The sequence below is a fragment of the Jaculus jaculus genome, chromosome 17, assembly GCF_020740685.1.
Source record: "Jaculus jaculus isolate mJacJac1 chromosome 17, mJacJac1.mat.Y.cur, whole genome shotgun sequence".
Lineage (NCBI taxonomy): Eukaryota > Metazoa > Chordata > Mammalia > Rodentia > Dipodidae > Jaculus > Jaculus jaculus.
In genome coordinates, this window is record NC_059118.1 from 16,267,894 (window position 1) to 16,285,509 (window position 17,616).

Here is a 17,616-nt window from a genome sequence, read left to right on the forward strand (position 1 = left end):
GCTGGGAGTGGTGGCGCATGCCTTTAATCCCAGTACTTGGGAGACAGAGGTAGGAGGATCTCCATGAGTTCAAGGCCACCCTGAGACTACATAGTGAATTCCAGGTCAGCCTGGGTGAGTGAGACCCTACCTTGAAAAACCAAAAACAGGACAGGCTGCTTTTTATGGTCTAGACATTGTTTAAATGTCACCAGACAAGTAAACCTGAATGTTAGAAAGAATGACTTTGAACTTTTGTGTCACTCTTTAATTAGATCTTTTAAAAAATATTTTTAATATATGTACTTATTTATTTGCAAGCACAAAAAGATAGAGAGGAAGCTAGGCATGGTGGCACATGCCTTTAAATATTTTATTTTTATTTATTTATTTGACAGAGAGAGAAAGAGGGAGAGGGGAGGGGAAGAGAGAAGGAGAAACAATGGGTGCACCAGGGCCTCCAGCCACTGCAAATAAACTCCAGACATGTGCACCCCCTTGTGCATCTGGCTAACGTGGGTCCTGGGAATCATACCTGGGTCCTTCGGCTTTGCAAGCAAACACCTTAACTGCTAAGCCATCTCTCCAGCTCAAATTAGATCTGTTTTGCTCAAGACTAAGGTGATCAGACCTGCTCTGTATCTGCATTCTTCATGACTCGTGTACGTGTCCTTCTGAGTAACTCATAACATATGTAGAAGCCAAAGCAAATTGGAGACATTAGAGCTAAAAGGACAACCAAGATTTTGATTCTTGCTCCCAAGTCAGAAGGGCCATAGGAGACAATGGGCTAATCCTAGTACATCCTACAACCTTGGTAAGCCACATGTCTTCTTGGTCAGGGAGGACAAAGGACCCAGAGATTGGACTCCAAATCAGTGTACAATATGAAAGAGGATCGTCACAGCAGAGGAGTACTTCCAAGGGAAGACCGTCAACACAGCCCTGACACATCCTAGCAGATAGCACGAATGTTCAGCGACAAAGCTCCTATAAAGTCACTAAAAGTCACTCCTTAAAAGCCATAACTGGGCTGTAGAGATGGCTTAATGGTTAAGGCACCTGCCTACAAAGCCAAAAGACACAGGTTCAATTCCCCAGAACCCACATAAGCCAGATGTACAAGGGGTTGATTGCGTTTGGGGTTTGTCTGCAACGGCTGGAGGCCCAAGCATGCCCATTCTCTTTCTCACTCACTCTCCCTACCTATTTCTCTCAAATAAATAAATAAAAAATATTTTAAAAGGGTTGGAGATAAACAAATAAATAAAAATATTTTTAAAAAACATTATAAGGCTAGAGAGATGGCTTAGTGGTTAAGCACTTGCCTATGAAGCCTAAGGACCCCCGTTCGAGGCTCGGTTCCCCAGGTCCCACGTTAGCCAGATGCACAAGGGGGCGCACGCGTCTGGAGTTCGTTTGCAGAGGCTGGAGGCCCTGGCGCGCCCATTCTCTCTCTCTCCCTCTATCTGTCTTTCTCTCTGTGTCTGTCGCTCTCAAATAAATAAATAAATAACAATTAAAAAGTAAATAAATACATAAAAATATTTTTAAAAAACATTATAAGGCTAGAGAGATGGCTTAGTGGTTAAGCACTTGCCTATGAAGCCTAAGGACCCCCATTCGAGGCTCGATTCCCCAGGACCCATGTTAGCCAGATGCACAAGGGGACGCACATGTCTGGAGTTCGTTTGCAGTGGCTGGAGGCCCTGGCGCATCCATTCTCAATCTCTCCCTCTCCCTCTCTCTCTCTGCCTCTTTCTGTCTGTTGCTCTCAAATAATAAAAATAAAAATAAACAAAAATTTTAAAAAATTATAAACAGTTAAGGCATTTGCCTGCAAAGCCAAAGGACCTAGGATTGATCCCCCAGGACCCACATTAGCCAGATGCACAAAGGGGCGCACACATCTGGAGCTCATTTGCAGTGGCTGGAGGCTCTGACATGCCCATTCTCTCACTCTCTCCCCCTCTTTTTCTGTCAAATAAATAAATAAAAATATTAAAAGGGCTGGAAAGATAGCATAGCAGTTAAGGTGCTTGCCTGCAAAGCCAAAGGACCCAGGTTCTATTCCCCAGGACCCACATAAATCAGATGCATAAGGAGGTGCATGCATCTGGAGTTGGTCTGCAGTGGTTGGAGGCCCTGGTGTGCCCATTCTCTTCCTCCCTCTCTCTCTCCCTCCCTCTCCCTGCCAATTTATCTCTCTCAAATAAATAATTTTTATTTATTAGAGAGAGAAGGAAAGAGAGAGAAAGGGAGAGAGAATGGGTAAATCAGGGCCATATGCTCCACCATGTACATCAGGCTTACGTGGGATCTGGAGAATCAAACCTGGGTCCTTAGGCTTTGTTGGCAAGCACCTTGACCAGTAAGCCAGCTCTCCAGCCCAATAAAATATTTTTTAAAATTCTAAAGGGTGAGGCTGGGCGTGGTGGTGCACGCCTTTAATCCCAGCACTCGGGAGGCAGAGGTAGGAGGATTACTATGAGTTCAAGGCCACCCTGAGATGACAGAGTTAATTCCAGGTCAGCCTGGACCAGAGTGAGACCCTACCTCGAAAAACCAAAAAAAAAAAAAAAAAAAGAAAAACCAAATTCTAAAGGGTGATAGATGACAGCTAGATATAGATACAGTTACATGCAGTACTATATAGTTAAATTTATCTACCTTCTTGGCCTTAAGCCCTCAAAAACAAAAATATGGCCAAGAAGTAAAGTACTTGATCAGAGTGACATCTGTGCCATTATCAAGAATTTGATTTTTTTTTTAAGGTAACGTCTTGCTCTAGCCCAGGCTGACCTGGAATTCACTATGTAGTCTCAGGCTGGCCTCAAACTCACAGCTATCCTACCTCTGTCTCCTGAGTGCTAGGATTAAAGGCTATTCCCTTTTCTTTTCATAGAATGGCTTCTTTTCATCTCTTAGGTCCCAGGTAAAATGTCACTTCTAAAAAAAAAAAAAAAAGGAAAAGAAACCTCCCATGACCACATGTTCCCCCCACCACCACCATAGTTCCCTTTACTGTTTGGCCCAGAGCCTGCTTCCTCTTTTTCAGAACACTTAAAACTGTCATTATATAAATGGATTATTCCCTGGTTTATTAATATGTCTTCTGTCAAGTCTACAAACAAACTCCCTGTATATTCATGTTTGTACATGAGGTTCTAAAACAGTCCTGGTCACATTGGAAACAGTAAGGACACTGCTGCCAGGCATGGCAGCAAACACCTTTAATCTCAGCACTCAGGAGGCAAAGGTAGGAGGATTGCCATGAGTTTGAGGCCATCCTGAGACTACATAGTGAATTCCAGGACAGCCTGCGCTAAAGCAAGACTCTACCTTGAAGAACCACAATATATATGAATGACAGGGGCTGGAGAGATGGCTTAGGCTTAAGGCTGGGACTCATGTTTAAATCTCCAGATCCCAAATAAGCCAGACACACAAGATGACACATGCAAAAGGTTGCACATGCGCACAAGATGGCGCATTGTCTGGAGTTCAATTGTAGCAGCCGAAGGCCCTGATGCACCCTTCTCTCTCTCACATAAAAAAATGAAATAAATAAAAAAAAATTTAAACACTTAACTCTATAGGGTATAGAGACAGATGCACCTGAGAGACAGAGGCATGAGGACACCTCAGATAGGCAGCAAAATTCAGGCTTCTATGCCTCAAATGGCTGGCTAGTGCCTGCACAAGTGAGGGTGTTCGTCTCTATTATAAAATGTACTGAACCTCTTTCCAGCTTTCTTTGTATTGAATAAAAATATACTGTGTGTTGGGCTCTCAGTTAAGACTTAACTCTCTATCTCCTTTATAAGCTTTCATAACAAGCCTAATCCTATTATCCCAATTCCCAATATGAGAAACCTGAGGCATGGAGTGATCTCTTCCGTATGACCCATCTAGGAGAACCTCAATGACTCCCACCATCACACTGGGTTGACAGCATTTCCCATTTAAAAAAAAAAAAAAACTGTTCCCTTGTGCTGGAGAGATGGCTTAGTGGTTAAAGTGCTTGCTAAGAAGCCTAAGGACACATGTTTGACTTTCCAGATCTCATGTAAGCCGAAAGCACAAGGTGATGCACATGCATGGTAGTGCATGCACACAAGGTGTCACATGTGTCTGCAGCTCGACTGCAATGGCTGGAGGCCCTGGCGTGCCAGTTCTCTCTCTTTCTCTCTCTCTCTTTCTCTCTCTCTCTTTCTCTCATAAAGAAAAACAGTGAGCCGGGTGTGGTAGCCTTTAATCTCAGCACTCCAGAGGCAGAGGTAGGAGGATTGCCATGAGTTCAAGGCCACCCTGAGACTACACAGTTAATTCCAGGTCAGCCTGGACTAGAGCAAAACCCTACCTCGAAAAATCACCAGAAAGAAAAAAAAAAGAAAGGAAAGGGGAAGAGAGTTCTTTGTGTGTTTGTATATGCACAATGCACCCCCGACAGACACATGAGAACTTGTAACACTGCTGTCTCTGGGGACAGGATCTGCAGCCAGGGGCAGGGAAACTTTCCTGTGTATACTCTGTTACAACTTTTGAATTCTGTGTCCTATAAACAAATGCCTCTGTTGGAAAATTAAAATTCAAAGGTCGTTCCCACAGATGCAGCCCTCCTCTGAGCTTCTGTGGATGTGTTTTCACCCTGCTCTCTGTTCACACTGATTCTCATGGTACCCCTTACTGACTGCAGCCCCCCCTCCCCGGGGAGGCCATGACTGAACCACCTCCTGTTTCCCAGAGCACGCAGCACCTCATTTGGACCAGGACAGAAAGTCACTGCAGGTCAGTCTGTTCACTGTGCTAAACTAGTCCACTGGAGCAAACAATTCATCTCTTCAGGGGAAAGTATGTCTTTTTGTTTTGTTTGAGAGTTGTTTGCAAAGCAGCAATGCTCCAGGCAAGAAACTTAGCTTCTCTAAGCATTAAAATTAGCCAAAAAAACTGAAAGAACTTGAAGCACACCAAAAGGAAAGGAACCTCTTTTCATTTCAGTTAATGAATAAAGGATGATTCCAGAGAATCTAAAGCACAAACGTTCAAGAGGATGATTTTTGCTACAATTTACAGTAATTACAGGGATGACACGGCAACACCAAGACTGAGAGAAGACAGGAAGACCTAATGACACTTTACTGTTTGCAACACTTATCATAAATAACCATACAGATGATACTCAGATCAGGACCAGCCTCCTGTGACCAGGCACACATGGGCACAATCAGGCTACACAGTTAGCCTGCCTAACTTCCTGACAGGAGGGTGCTCAGCTGGAAGGCACAAGGCTCTTAACAATTTGTACAATTTTATTCTAAAAATAGAAGGTATGATGAGTCTCTGTTCGGTTGCTACTACTTCAAGAGCTCTTACTATACATGCTGCATGGAAGCTGGTTTCATTCGAAACCCTGAAAGTGAAATGCTATCTGTGAGTGAGGGCCCCAGAGACACAGAGGGAAGCCAAGAAAGCTCTCGTCAGTGTGCCAGCTATGGACTGCACTGGCCCCTTCCAGTAACTTCACCCAGAGGAGACCCTCTGCCCCTGCACCTCTTTCTTGCCCATCTGCCACCAAGAATCCAAGAATCTCTTGTCCCCATGCCTTCCACCCTGTTCCCTGTTGAAAGCAGACAAGGCTCCAAAATCCCTCCCACATTCCCCAAGGCAAAGAGTGGTGTGCTGGGTTCACAAACTTAAGGCTGTGGGTCCCTGTCAAGTCACAATGTGTACGAAGACTCAAAGATAAATATATCACATCTACATGGTACTCATTCCCAAATATTCGGTCACAGTCTTAAAAAATACAGTTTAGTTCTGACAAATTTTTTATGACTTTTTGTTCTGTTTTGTTTTTTGAGGTAGTCTCACTCTAGCCCAGGCTGATCTGGAATTCACTATGTGGTCTCAGGCTGACCTCAAATGCACAGCAATCCTCCTACCTTAGCCTCCCAAATGCTGGGATTAAAGGTGTATACCACCACACCTAGCAGAGAGAGAGAAAGAATGGCTGCACCAGGGCCTCTAGTCACTGCAGACGAACTCCAGAAGCACGCACCAGTTTGTGCATCTGCCTTGTGGGTACTGGGAATTGAACTCCAGTCCTTAGGCTTCACTGGCAAGCACCTGAACCGTTGAGCCCTCTCCCCAGTAACTATTACTTTTTTTTAGTTACTTCTGACAATTTTCCCCCTCCCCCTCTATTTCTGACAAATTTTAACTGCTATTTTGATTTTTTAAATTTTATTTATTTATTTGAGAAAGCAAGAGAGAGAAAGAGGCAGAGAGAGAAAAAATGGGTGTTCCAAGGCCTCTAGCCACTGCAAACACACTCCAGACGCATAAGCCACCTTGTGCATCTGGCTTACATAGGTCCTGGAGAATGGAACCTGGGTCCTTTGGCTCTGCAGGCAAAAGCCTTAACTACTAAGCCATCTCTCCAGCCCCTTTACTGCTATTTTGAATACTTATAATCTGGTACTGTGACGGTTAATACTGGATTGTCAACTTGATTGGCTCTACAACCATCTAGAATCTTTGGGCATGTTTGAGGGAGTTTCTAAATTAAGTGTACTGAAGTTTAAAGACCTGAGGTGACTGAGATCCACAGTGAATAAAGAGAAAGCTAGTTGAGCCGGGCATGGTGGCGCATGCCTTTAATCCCAGCACTCGGGAGGCAGAGGTAGGAGGATCGCCGTGAGTTTGAGGCCATCCTGAGACTACACAGTGAATTCTAGGTCAGCCTGGACTAGAGTGAAGCCCTACCTCGAAAAAAAAATAAAATAAAAAAGGAAAGAAAGCAAGCTAGTTGAGCATCAGTATTCATCGCTCTCTGCTTCCTGCTTTGGGATGCCAAGTGAACAGCTGTCTCCCATTCCTACTTCCACCTGAACTATGCCCTCAAACTGTGAGCCAAATAAACCCTTCCTTTAAGTTGCTTTTCTCAGGTATGCTGTGGCAAGAGGAAAAATAGCTAATACAGGTATTAAGTAACATTTTTCAACCACAAAGACACTCATGGATAAGGATATATGAAAGGTGCACACAGTTTTTCCAAATGTTCACAATCACTTCTCAAACTACAATGTGCTCATCTTCCTGAAGTTTAACAGAAAACTATACAATCTTGGAGCTAAGAGAGATGAGACCACCCAGGACAATATCCTGTAATTTTAATCTTTGTTTGTTTACTTGCAACCAGAGAGAATGGGCACACCAAGGTGTCTAGCCACTGCAAACAAACTCCAGACGCATGTGCCACTTTGTGCATCTGGTTACACGGGTACGAGGGAATTGAACTGGGGTCATTAGGTTTTTCAGGCAAGTGTCTTAAGTGATGAACGCTCTCTGCAGCTCTAATATCCTACTTTTTTAATATTGTTTTTTGAGAAAGACAGAGATAGAGACAGAAAGAGTATGGGCACACCAGAGCCTCTTGCCACTGCAAACAGACATATGTGCCACTTTGTGAGTCTTGCTTTACATAGGTACTGGGGAGTCAAACCAAGGCAACCAGGCTTCACAGACAGCCTTAACCACTGAGCCATCTCTCCAGGCCCCAATCTCCTATATTTTGTGTGTGTTTTGGGGGGGGGGGAGGAGGACTGTTGTTGTTGTTTTGTTTTTCCCCTGTGGTAGGGTTTTACTCTAGTTTAGGCTGACCTATAACTCACTCTGTAGTCCAAGGCTGACCTCAAACTCACAATGATCCTGTTACCTCTGCCTCCCGAGTGTTGGAATTAAAGGTGTGTGCCACCCTGCCTGGCTCCAATATCCCATTTTTAAGAAAAATATTTATTTGATTTATTGATTTATTTATTTATTTATTGAGAGAGAGAGAATAGGTGAACCAGGCCTCTAGCCACTAAAAACGAACTCAAGATGCATGTGCAACCATGTGCATCTGGCTTACATAGGTTCTGAGGAGTCAACCTGGGTCTTTAGGCTTTGCAGGCAAGCGCCTTAACCACTAAACAATCTCTCCAGCCCCAATATCCCACTTTTACCAATGAAGAAACTCAGGTTGCTAGGCAGGGTGCCATGTTTATCAACCAGCACTCAGCAGGCTGAGCCAGGAGCATCAAGAGTTCAAAATCAGAGCCAGGGGCTAGAGGGATGGCATAGCAGTTAAGGCATTTGACTGCAAAGCTAAAGGACCCAGGTTTGATTCCCCAGGAACCACATTAGCTAGATGCACGAGGGGTCCCAAGCGTATGGAGTTCATTTGCAGTGGCTTGAAGCCCTGGCGCATCCATTCTCTCTCCTGCTCTCTCCTTCTCCCTTTCAAATGAATAAATAAGCCAGGCATGGTGGCGCATACCTTTAATCCCAGCACTGGGGAGGCAGAGGTAGGAGGATTGCCAAGAGTATGAGGCCATCCTGAGACTACATAGTTAATTCCAGGTCAGCCTAGACCAGAGACCCAACCTTGAAAAAAACTAAAATATAAAAATAAAAATAAATAAATAAATATAAAATATTTAAAAGGAGTAGAAATTCATTTTGAGAAAAAAAAAAAAAACCAGAGCCAGGCACAGTGGTGCACGTCTTTAATCCCAGCACTTGAGAGGCAGAGCTAAGAGGACTCCTATGAGTTTGAGGCCAGCTGGAGACTACATAGTGAATTCCAGGTCAGTCTGGGCTAGAGTGAAACCCTACCTTGAAAAACCAAAAATAAGAAGAAGAAGAAGAGTTCAACATCAGTCTGAGCTACATCATGAATTCCAGGACAGCCTAGGCAAATAGCAAAATCCAATCTCACAAAAGGGGGGGGGAGTGCTGTAGCAGTGTCTCAGTGGTGAAAGGCACTGCTTGCAAAGCTTAATGCCCTGGTTCAATTCCGCAGTACCAACATAAAGCCACATACCCAAAGTGGCACATGTGTCTGAAGTTTGTTTGCACTAGCAAGAGGCTCTCACCCATTCTCTGTGTCTTTCTCTCTCTGCTTGTAAATCAATGTGTATGTGTGTGTATATACTTTTTAAACAAAAGGGCGAAGCCAGGCATGGTGGCACACACCTTTAATCCCAGCACTTGGGAGGCAGAGCTAGGAGGACTGCCATGAGTTCAAGGCCATCCTGAGACTACATAGTTAATTCCAGGTCAGCGTGGGCTAGAGCAAGACCCCATATTGAAAATTAAATAAGTTTACAAGATATACTGGAAACATCTCAGTCCACTGCTTATAACATATACATACCTCCAAGCCAGACCCACAACCAAACTAGCAGCAGCATCTCTCTAGCTTCTCTAAGAGAAAGCAATAATGGCCTCTATTCTGTCTCACACCAACCTCCTTCACACATCTTTGTAAAACATAACCCATCAATGTTACCACCCTGCTTAAAACACTCCACTCCAAAACAGTTGTCCATTATGTTTAAAAAGAAATTCAATCTTTCTACCATGCTATAATCCCTAAGAAATCCCAACCTTCTCCATTCCAACCTCCTCCCCTCCAGCTCCAGCCATGTAGGAAGGACCTCTTTCTATTCCTTAAACTATCCAGGCTTGAGTCTTACCTCTGACTTTCTGTTCTACCTACTATTAGGAAAGCATTAACCCAGATTTTTACATAATAGCACTACCTAACCTCTCCTGTCTCAGAAAGACATGCTCCAACACAAGCTAAAACCTTCCCTTTTGAATAATGAAAGTTCTAGCCAGAGCAATTAGGCAAGACCATTCTCTCCTTCCTCAACTATCCTTTCTCCTTAAGCACCCAAATTTGAAAGAAGCAAAATTATTTCTATTGCATATGATGTGATTGAATATGTAGAAATTTCTAAATTCTGAGTTGCTGTGATGCAACTTAGTTGGTAGAGTGCTTATCTCACACACACAAAGCCATAGGTTTGATTCCTAACACCAAACATGGCGGTGCACATAATACCACAGGAAATTAGAGGACCAGAAGTTCATGGTCATTCTCAACTACACACTGAATTCAAGGTCAGCATGGGATACAAAACCTTAGCAATGGAGGGGCTGAGGTAAAAGGATTGCAATGAGTTCAAGACAAGCCTGGATACATAGTGAGTTCCAAGTCAGCCTGGATGCAGTGAGAGCCTGTCTCAAAAAAACAGAAGCTGGGTGTGGTGGCATATGCCTTTAATCCCAGCATTTAGGATGCAGAGGTAGGAGGATCACCATGAGACTACATAGTGAATTCCACCCTGAGACAACATAGTGAATTCCAGGTCAACCTGTGCTAGAGTGAGACCCTACCTCAAAAAAACAAGAAATACAATATAATAATAAATAAAAACAGGGGCTGGAAAGATGGCTTAGCAATTAAGGCACTTGCATGCAAAGCCAAAGGACCAAAGTTCAATTCCTCAGTACCCATGTAAGCCAGATACACAAGGGAGCACATGTGCCTGGAGTTCATCTGCAGCGGCTGGATGCTCTGGTGTGCCTATTCTCTTTCTCTCTCCCTCTGCCTCCTTCCCTCTCTCTTAAATAAATAAAAATATTTTTTAAAAATTGGCTGAAGAGATGGCTTAGTGGCTAAGGAGCTTGCCTGTGAAGCTTAAGGGCTCAGGTTTGATTCTCCAGGCCAGATGCACAAGGTGGCACATGTGTCTGGAGTTCACTTACAGTGCCTGGAGACCCTGGCATGTCCATTCTCTCTCCCTCTCTCCCTCTGTTTCTAATAAATAAATAAATAAATAAATAAAAATCTTTTAAAAAATACAGGGCTGGAGGGATGTCTTGGAGGTTAAGGTGTTTGCCTGCAGAGCCACAGGACCAGGTTCAATTCCCCAGGACCTACATAAGCCAGATGCACAAGGTGTCACACGCATCTTTAGTTTGTTTGCAGTGGCTGGAGGTCCTGGTGTGCCCATTTTTTCTGCCCTTCTCTCTCTCTCGAATAAGTAAAAAAATTTAAAAACACAAAACAAAAAAAGAACTAAAACGACTTTAAAACTTAGTACCATAGCGTCTAAAAAAATGTTCTACGTCACTAGTCATCAGGGAAATGCAGATTAAAACTACAATGAGATTCCATCTCACTCCTGTCAGATTGGTCACCATCATGAAAACAAATGATCATAAATATTGGCGGGGATGTAGAAAAAGAGGAACCCTTCTACACTGCTGGTGGGAATGCAATCTGGTCCAGCCATTGTGGAAATCAGTGTGGAGGTTCCTAAAACAGCTAAATATTGATCTACCATATGACCCAGCTATAGCACTCCTAGGCATATATCCAAAGGAATCATCTAATTTCCTTAGAAGTACATGCTCAACCATGTTTATTGCTGCTCAATTTATAATAGCTAGGAAATGGAACCAGCCTAGATGTCCCTCAACTGATGAGTGGATAATGAAGATGTGGCACATTTATACAATGGAGTTGTACTCAGCAGTAAAGAAAAATGAAGTTATGAAATTTGCAGAAAAATGGATGGATCTGGAAAGGATTATACTAAGTCAGGTAACCCAGGCCCAGAAAGCCAAGCGCCACATGTTCTCCCTCATATGTGGATCCTAGCTACAGATGATTGGGCTTCTGCGTGAGAAGGAAAATACTTAGTAGCAGAGGCCAGTAAGTTTAAAAGGAGATTTAAAGGGAAGAGAAAGGAAGGGAGGAGGGTACTTAATAGGTTGGTATTGTACATATGTAAGTACAATGATTGAGATGGGGAGGTCATATGATGAAGAATGGAATTTCAAAGGGGAAGGTGTGGGGAGGGTACATATTACCATGGGATATTTTTTATAATTATGGAAAATGTTAATAAAAATTAAGAAAATAAATAATTTAAAAAATAAAAATAAATAAATAAAAATAATTTTTTAAAAGAAAAAAAAATCTTGGGCTGGAGGAGATGGCTCAGCAGGTAAGAGAGCTTGTAGTGCAAGCATGAGGTCCTGAGAGGTCCCCAGTACCTACGTCAAACAGCTGGGTGTGGCGACACACAGCTATAACCTAAGTCTTATGGGGAGCAGAGATGGAGAAACAACGGGGCTCGCTGGTCAGCCAGTCAGACTGAAAACAGTAGCAGTAGGTTCAGTGAGAGTCCATCTTACACCACACAGCGCTCAGTGTAGGCGATCTGAAGAGCAGATCTACTGATCCGACCAGTGAGCCAAGCCCTCAGTGCACCAAAGAGGAAACCAGCTTCACACTGAATGTAGCTGAAAGACTCTGTGACAAGGCAGCATGCAGATGAGCAATAGTAGAAGGTACCTGACATTTTCCTCTGGCCTCCGCACATTTGTGCATGGGGTTTGCAACCTGCACACATGAGCATATACAATACACACAAAGAATCTGAATATAGCTACAGTAATTAAAAGTGTGGTACTAGGGCTGGAGAGAGATTGCTCAGTGGCTAAGGAGCTTACCTGCAAAGCCTAACAACCTGGGTTCAATTTCCCAGTATCCATGTAAAGCCAGATGCACAAAGGGAAGCATGCATCTGGAGTTCATTTACAGCAGCTGGAGGCCCTGGCATGCCCATTCTTTCCCCACCCCTCTCTCTTCCTGCCTCCCTCCCTCTCTTCTCTCTCTCTCTCTCTCTCTCTCTCTCTCTCTCACACACACACACACACACACACACACACACACACACACCTTTAATCCCAGCACTTGGGAGGCAGAGGTAGGAGGACTGCCATTAGTTCAAGGCCACTCTGAGATTATATAGCAAATTCCTGATCAGCCTGGGCTAGTGAGACTCTACCTCGAAAAACCAAAAAAGAAAAGTGGAGCTGGGCGTGGTGGCGCACGCCTTTAATCCCAGCACTGGGGAGGCAGAGGTAGGAGGATTGCCGTGAGTTTGAGGCCATCCTGAGACTACAGAGTGAGACTCTACTTCAAAAAACAACAAAAAAAAAAGTGTGGTACTGTCATAAAGACAGACTATACAGACCAATGAAATAGAAAACCAGAGATAATAAATCCTCAGTAGCATGACCAAATTTTTTAAAATATTTTATGTTTGTGTGTGTGTGTGTGTGTGTGAATATGAGAGAGAAAAGAGACAAAAAGAGAGAACAGTCAAAATATTGAGGATCAATGAAATATTAAATAAGAAATAACATCCAATTAGAATTTCTTTTTAACCTTTAGGAACAAAAAATGTACAAACAATAGTAAGTTGTCCACCATGATCCAGGTTAGACTGTATGTTTTATTTTTTCTTGAAAAAACTACCTACACAAGACCATCATAAGAGGAGGAAACATCATGACATCAAAATAAAAGACTGATTGAGATGGGGAGGGCATATGATGGTGAATGGAGTTTCAAAGGGGAAATTGGGGGAAGGTGGGTATTACCACAGGATATTTTTTATAATCATGGAAGTCGTTAATAAAAATTTTTGGAAAAAAAAAAGGGAGAGAGAGAATGGGCACACTGCACACCAGAGCCTCTAGGCACTGTAAACAAACTCCAGACGCATGCGCCACTGTTGCAGTCAGGTTTGCACTGCTGGTAGAAATCACCCAACCAAGAACAGCTTGTGAGGAAACAACAACAAAAAGTTTATTTTGGCTTACAGGCTCACAGGACACTCCAGGATTACAGGCAAAACGATGGCATGAGCAGAGGGTGGACATCACCCATCACCCCCTGGCCAACATAAGATGGATCATAGCAACAGGACAGTGTGCCCAATACTGGCATGGGGAAACTGGCCATAACACCCATAAGCCCGCCCCCAACAATACACCGCCTCCAGAAGGCGTTAATTCCCAAATCTCCATCAGCTGGGAACCTAGCATTCAAAGCACCTAAGTTTGTGGGGGACACCTGAATCAAACCACCACCACCACCTCGGTTGCTCTGTGCCTTGCGTACCTGTTTGTATCATGGACTCAGAGCTGCCTGGTCCATTCCACAGAATGGTGGTAAAGATTGGTGGAGAGAGCTGGAGAGATGGCTTAGCGGTCAAGCTCTTGCCTGTGAAGCCTAAGGACCCTGATTCGAGGTTTAATTCCGCAGGACCCATCTGGAGTTCATTTGCAGTGGCTGGAGGCCCTGGCGTGCCCATTCTCTCTCTCTCTCTCTGCCTCTTTCTCTCTCTGTCACTCTCAAATATATAAATAAAAATAAACAAGCAATTTTTTTTAATTTAAAAAAATAAAAATAAAAACTTTTGTTATTTGGTAGTAGACAAATGCCCTGGTTTCAACACCCCCCCCCAAAAAAAAAAGACAAAATGTAAAGGTAATATTTACTTATATCTACAGTTTTGTTTTACATCATGTGCCCCAAGTTCCAGGTTAACCTGGAATTCACTATGTAGTCTCAGTCTGGCCTTGAACTCACAGGGGTACTCCTACCTCTAGCTCCCAAGTGCTGAAATTAAAGGTGTGTGCTGCTACACAAGGCCCAAACACTTAAAATGAGAACCATGGGCCAGGGAGATGGCTCAGAAGATAAAGGCACTTGCATGTAAAGCCTGAGAGCCGGGGGCTCAATTCACCAGTAACCTAGACAGATGCATAAAGTGGTGCATGTGGCTGGAGTTTGTTTGCAGCAGCAAGAGGCCCTGGTGAGCTCATTCTCTCCCTCTCCGTCTCCCTCTCTCTCCCAAATAAAAACGCATTAAAAAAAAAAAATCAGGCCAGGCATGGTGACGCACGCCTTTAATCCTAGCTCTTGGGAGACAGAGGTAGGTGGGTCGCAATGAGTTTGAGGCCACTCTGAGACTACATAGTGAGTTCCAGGTCAGCCTGGACTAGAGTGAGACCCTACCTCGAAAACAAACAAACAAAAAATTGGAACTACATTAACACACCACACGTTTTAAGAATAGTGTGTTCTCCCTGAGACCCCCCGCCCCCACTCCTGCTAGCCTGGTCACAGAATTGGAGGAGGACCCGACAGCAGCATCTAACTGTGAGATCAAATGTCTTGGTTGTACCTATTTTGTGATTTAGCTTTGTATTTAAATAGCAAACAAACAAAAAAGGAAATAAACTTGAAAATTATTTGTCATCATAAAAATGAAACAAATATTAAAATATTTATTGCCAGGCCAAAAAAATAAAAAAGTGTGTTCAAGGAGGGTGTGATGGTGCATGCACGCCTTTAATCCCAGCACTGGGGAGGCAAAACTAGGAGGATCACTGTGTTTTGGAGGCCAACCTGAGACTACAAAGTGAACTGGGCTGGAGTGGAGACCCTACCTCAAAAAACCGAAACAAACAAACAAATCTAAGCATCATCCAGGCTGGAGAGAGGACTTAGCGGTTAAGGCATTTGCCTGCGAAGCCAAAGGATCTCGGTTGGATTGTTCAGGACCCACGTAAGCCAGATGCCCAAGGGGCGGATGTATCTGGAGTTTGTTTACAGTGGCTGGAGGCCCTGGCACACCTCTCCCTTTCTCCCTCTTTCTCTCTCTCAAATAAATAAATGAATAAAATATATATTAAAAAAATAAGCTGGGCTATAGAGATGGCTTAGAGGTTAAGCGCTTGCCTGTGAAGCCTAAGGACCCCGGTTCTAGGCTCGATTCCCCAGGACCCACATTAGCCAGATGCACAAGGGGGCACACACATCTGGAGTTCGTTTGCAGTGGCTGGAGGCCCTGGCACGCCCATTCATTCTATCTATCTATCGATCTATCTATCTGCCTCTTTCTCTCTGTGTCTGTCACTTTCAAGTAAATAAATAAATAAAAATAACCAAAAACTTTAAAAAAAAAAAAATAAGCATCACCCAATCACCCAGGAACACCGTGAATGTGTTCAGCGTAACTAGACACACCTGATCTTGATTCCCTAAAACATTCTTCCCTGGAGCACCCTGAGATGGCAGCACTCTAAGGAGGAAGACACTGCATAACAAAACTTCACAAAATATTTAGTCACGTGAAAGAAACGCACACACAGAGAGACACCATCATTAAAGAAACTTCTAAGTGCACTTCACAAGAAGTATTACGGAATTACCAGCAAGAGTTTAATCGCCCAGTTCTATCCCCATAGAAGGTGGTCCAGTAAATGTCCACAGCAACTAGGGGAACCCCTTGCCAGAATCCCCCAAAGGAACTCACTGCCTTCTTTATCATTTCTGGAAAACACACACACACACACATACACACACACAGGACGCAGGACACACTGTAGCTGGTGCTAACATGACATGAACAATCGTGTGCAATCCTGATGCAGCAAACCCGACTTTGTTGAGCAAAAAAAAAAAAAAAAAAGTTTTAGGTTTTCAGCAATACAAAGACCCGAAACGGAGCACAGCCCGCAAAGAAATCTACTGCTACACGATGTCCCTCAATCAGACCTTCGGAGGGTGGAGGGTGTGGGGGGGGGGGCGGGGGGAGAAAGAGAAATAAATAAATAAAGAGTCAGGAGTGCAGAACGGGGCAAGTCTACCCCGCATTCCGCCCCCAGACAAGCCCCCAGAGCCGGTTCTAGAACCCGAGGCTGCCCCAGGCCACGGAGCCGGAGGCGCGACCCCCTTCCGCGGGGGCGCGGGCGGCCGTGGCGGTGGATGGAAGCGGCGGCCGCGGGGGCGAGCGACACGGACGGCCCCCACCCGGCTGCTGGACAGCGCCCGCGCGCCCCCGCGCCGCCCCCAGCCCCGAGCTCCACCGCGGGGACGCGGGGACGCGAGGCCGGAGCCCCGGGCGCCGCGAGGGCTCCCGCCGAGGTACCTGTGGCCCAGGCGGCTCCGGGACGTCGGCGGCGTAGCGGGGCGCGGCGTGCGCGCTCACGGCCTCGCGGTCCGGTGCCGGGAGCCCGGCGTCGTCGTCTCCCTTCCGTGCGTCGGTCCCTCGGTCCGGCCGGCCGCCCGGCGTCCGCGCAGCTCCCCGCCCCTTCACCTCTTACCTTTCCCCTCCCACCCCGACACCCTCCACCCTCCCTCCACCCTCCACACGTGCTCCCCGCGGCGTGCGCGTGCGCACTCCAGCCAGGCTCGCGGCGCCCTCGCTCTCTCGCGCCCCCTGGCGGTCAGAGAAATTAATGGCAGGGGCGGTCTTGGCCTGAAAAACGCAAAGCCCGCTTTTTGACAGCTCCCGCATGAAAATGCCCAAGACGCTCAGGTTCCCTTTTTAGGATACCAGAGAATTATGGGGCTTTGGAAAGATGGCTCAGCGGTTAAGTAGCTTGCCTGCAAAGCCAAAGGACCCAGGTTTGATTTCCCCAGTATCCATGTAAAAACGTCAGATACACAAGATGGGCCATGTGTCTGGTCTAGTTGCCCTGGTGCATCCATTCTCCCTCTGCATCCCCCCCAATAAGTAAATAATTTTTAACTTTATTTTTATTTATTTATTTGGGAGAGTGAGAAAGAGGCAGAGAGAGGGAGAAAGAATGGGTGCGCCAGGGCCTCCAGCGATTGCAAACAAACTCCAGATGCATGTGCCTCCTTGTGCATCTGGCTTTCCCAGGTCCTGGGGAATTGAACCAAGGTCCTTTGGCTTTGCAGGCAAACGGCTTAACCGCTAAGCCATCTCTCCAGCCCTAAATTAATTTTTTTAAAAAAGAAAGATAAAAAAATAAATTAAAAAAGAAAGATAATCATCAAAGAAGGTTCAAGACAAGCTGAAAAGCCAAATGTGGTAGCACACACCTGCAATCCCAGAGGTAGGACTTTAGCTGTGAGTGTTAGGCCACTCTGAGACCACACAGTGAACTCCAGATTATCCTGGGCTAGAG

General features: G+C 44.9%; 1 protein-coding gene across 2 annotated transcripts in view; it reads right to left on the reverse strand.

Moving 5' to 3' along the window:
* LOC101595255 (SREBF chaperone) overlaps positions 1-16,688 on the reverse strand; it is a 64,578-nt gene extending 47,890 nt beyond the window's left edge. For both annotated transcript variants that reach the window (XM_045136476.1, XM_045136475.1), the window contains exon 1: positions 16,611-16,688. The gene's annotated coding sequence lies outside the window, so the exon portion shown is untranslated. The remainder of the gene's footprint in view (positions 1-16,610) is intronic.
* Positions 16,689-17,616: the final 928 nt, after the last annotated feature.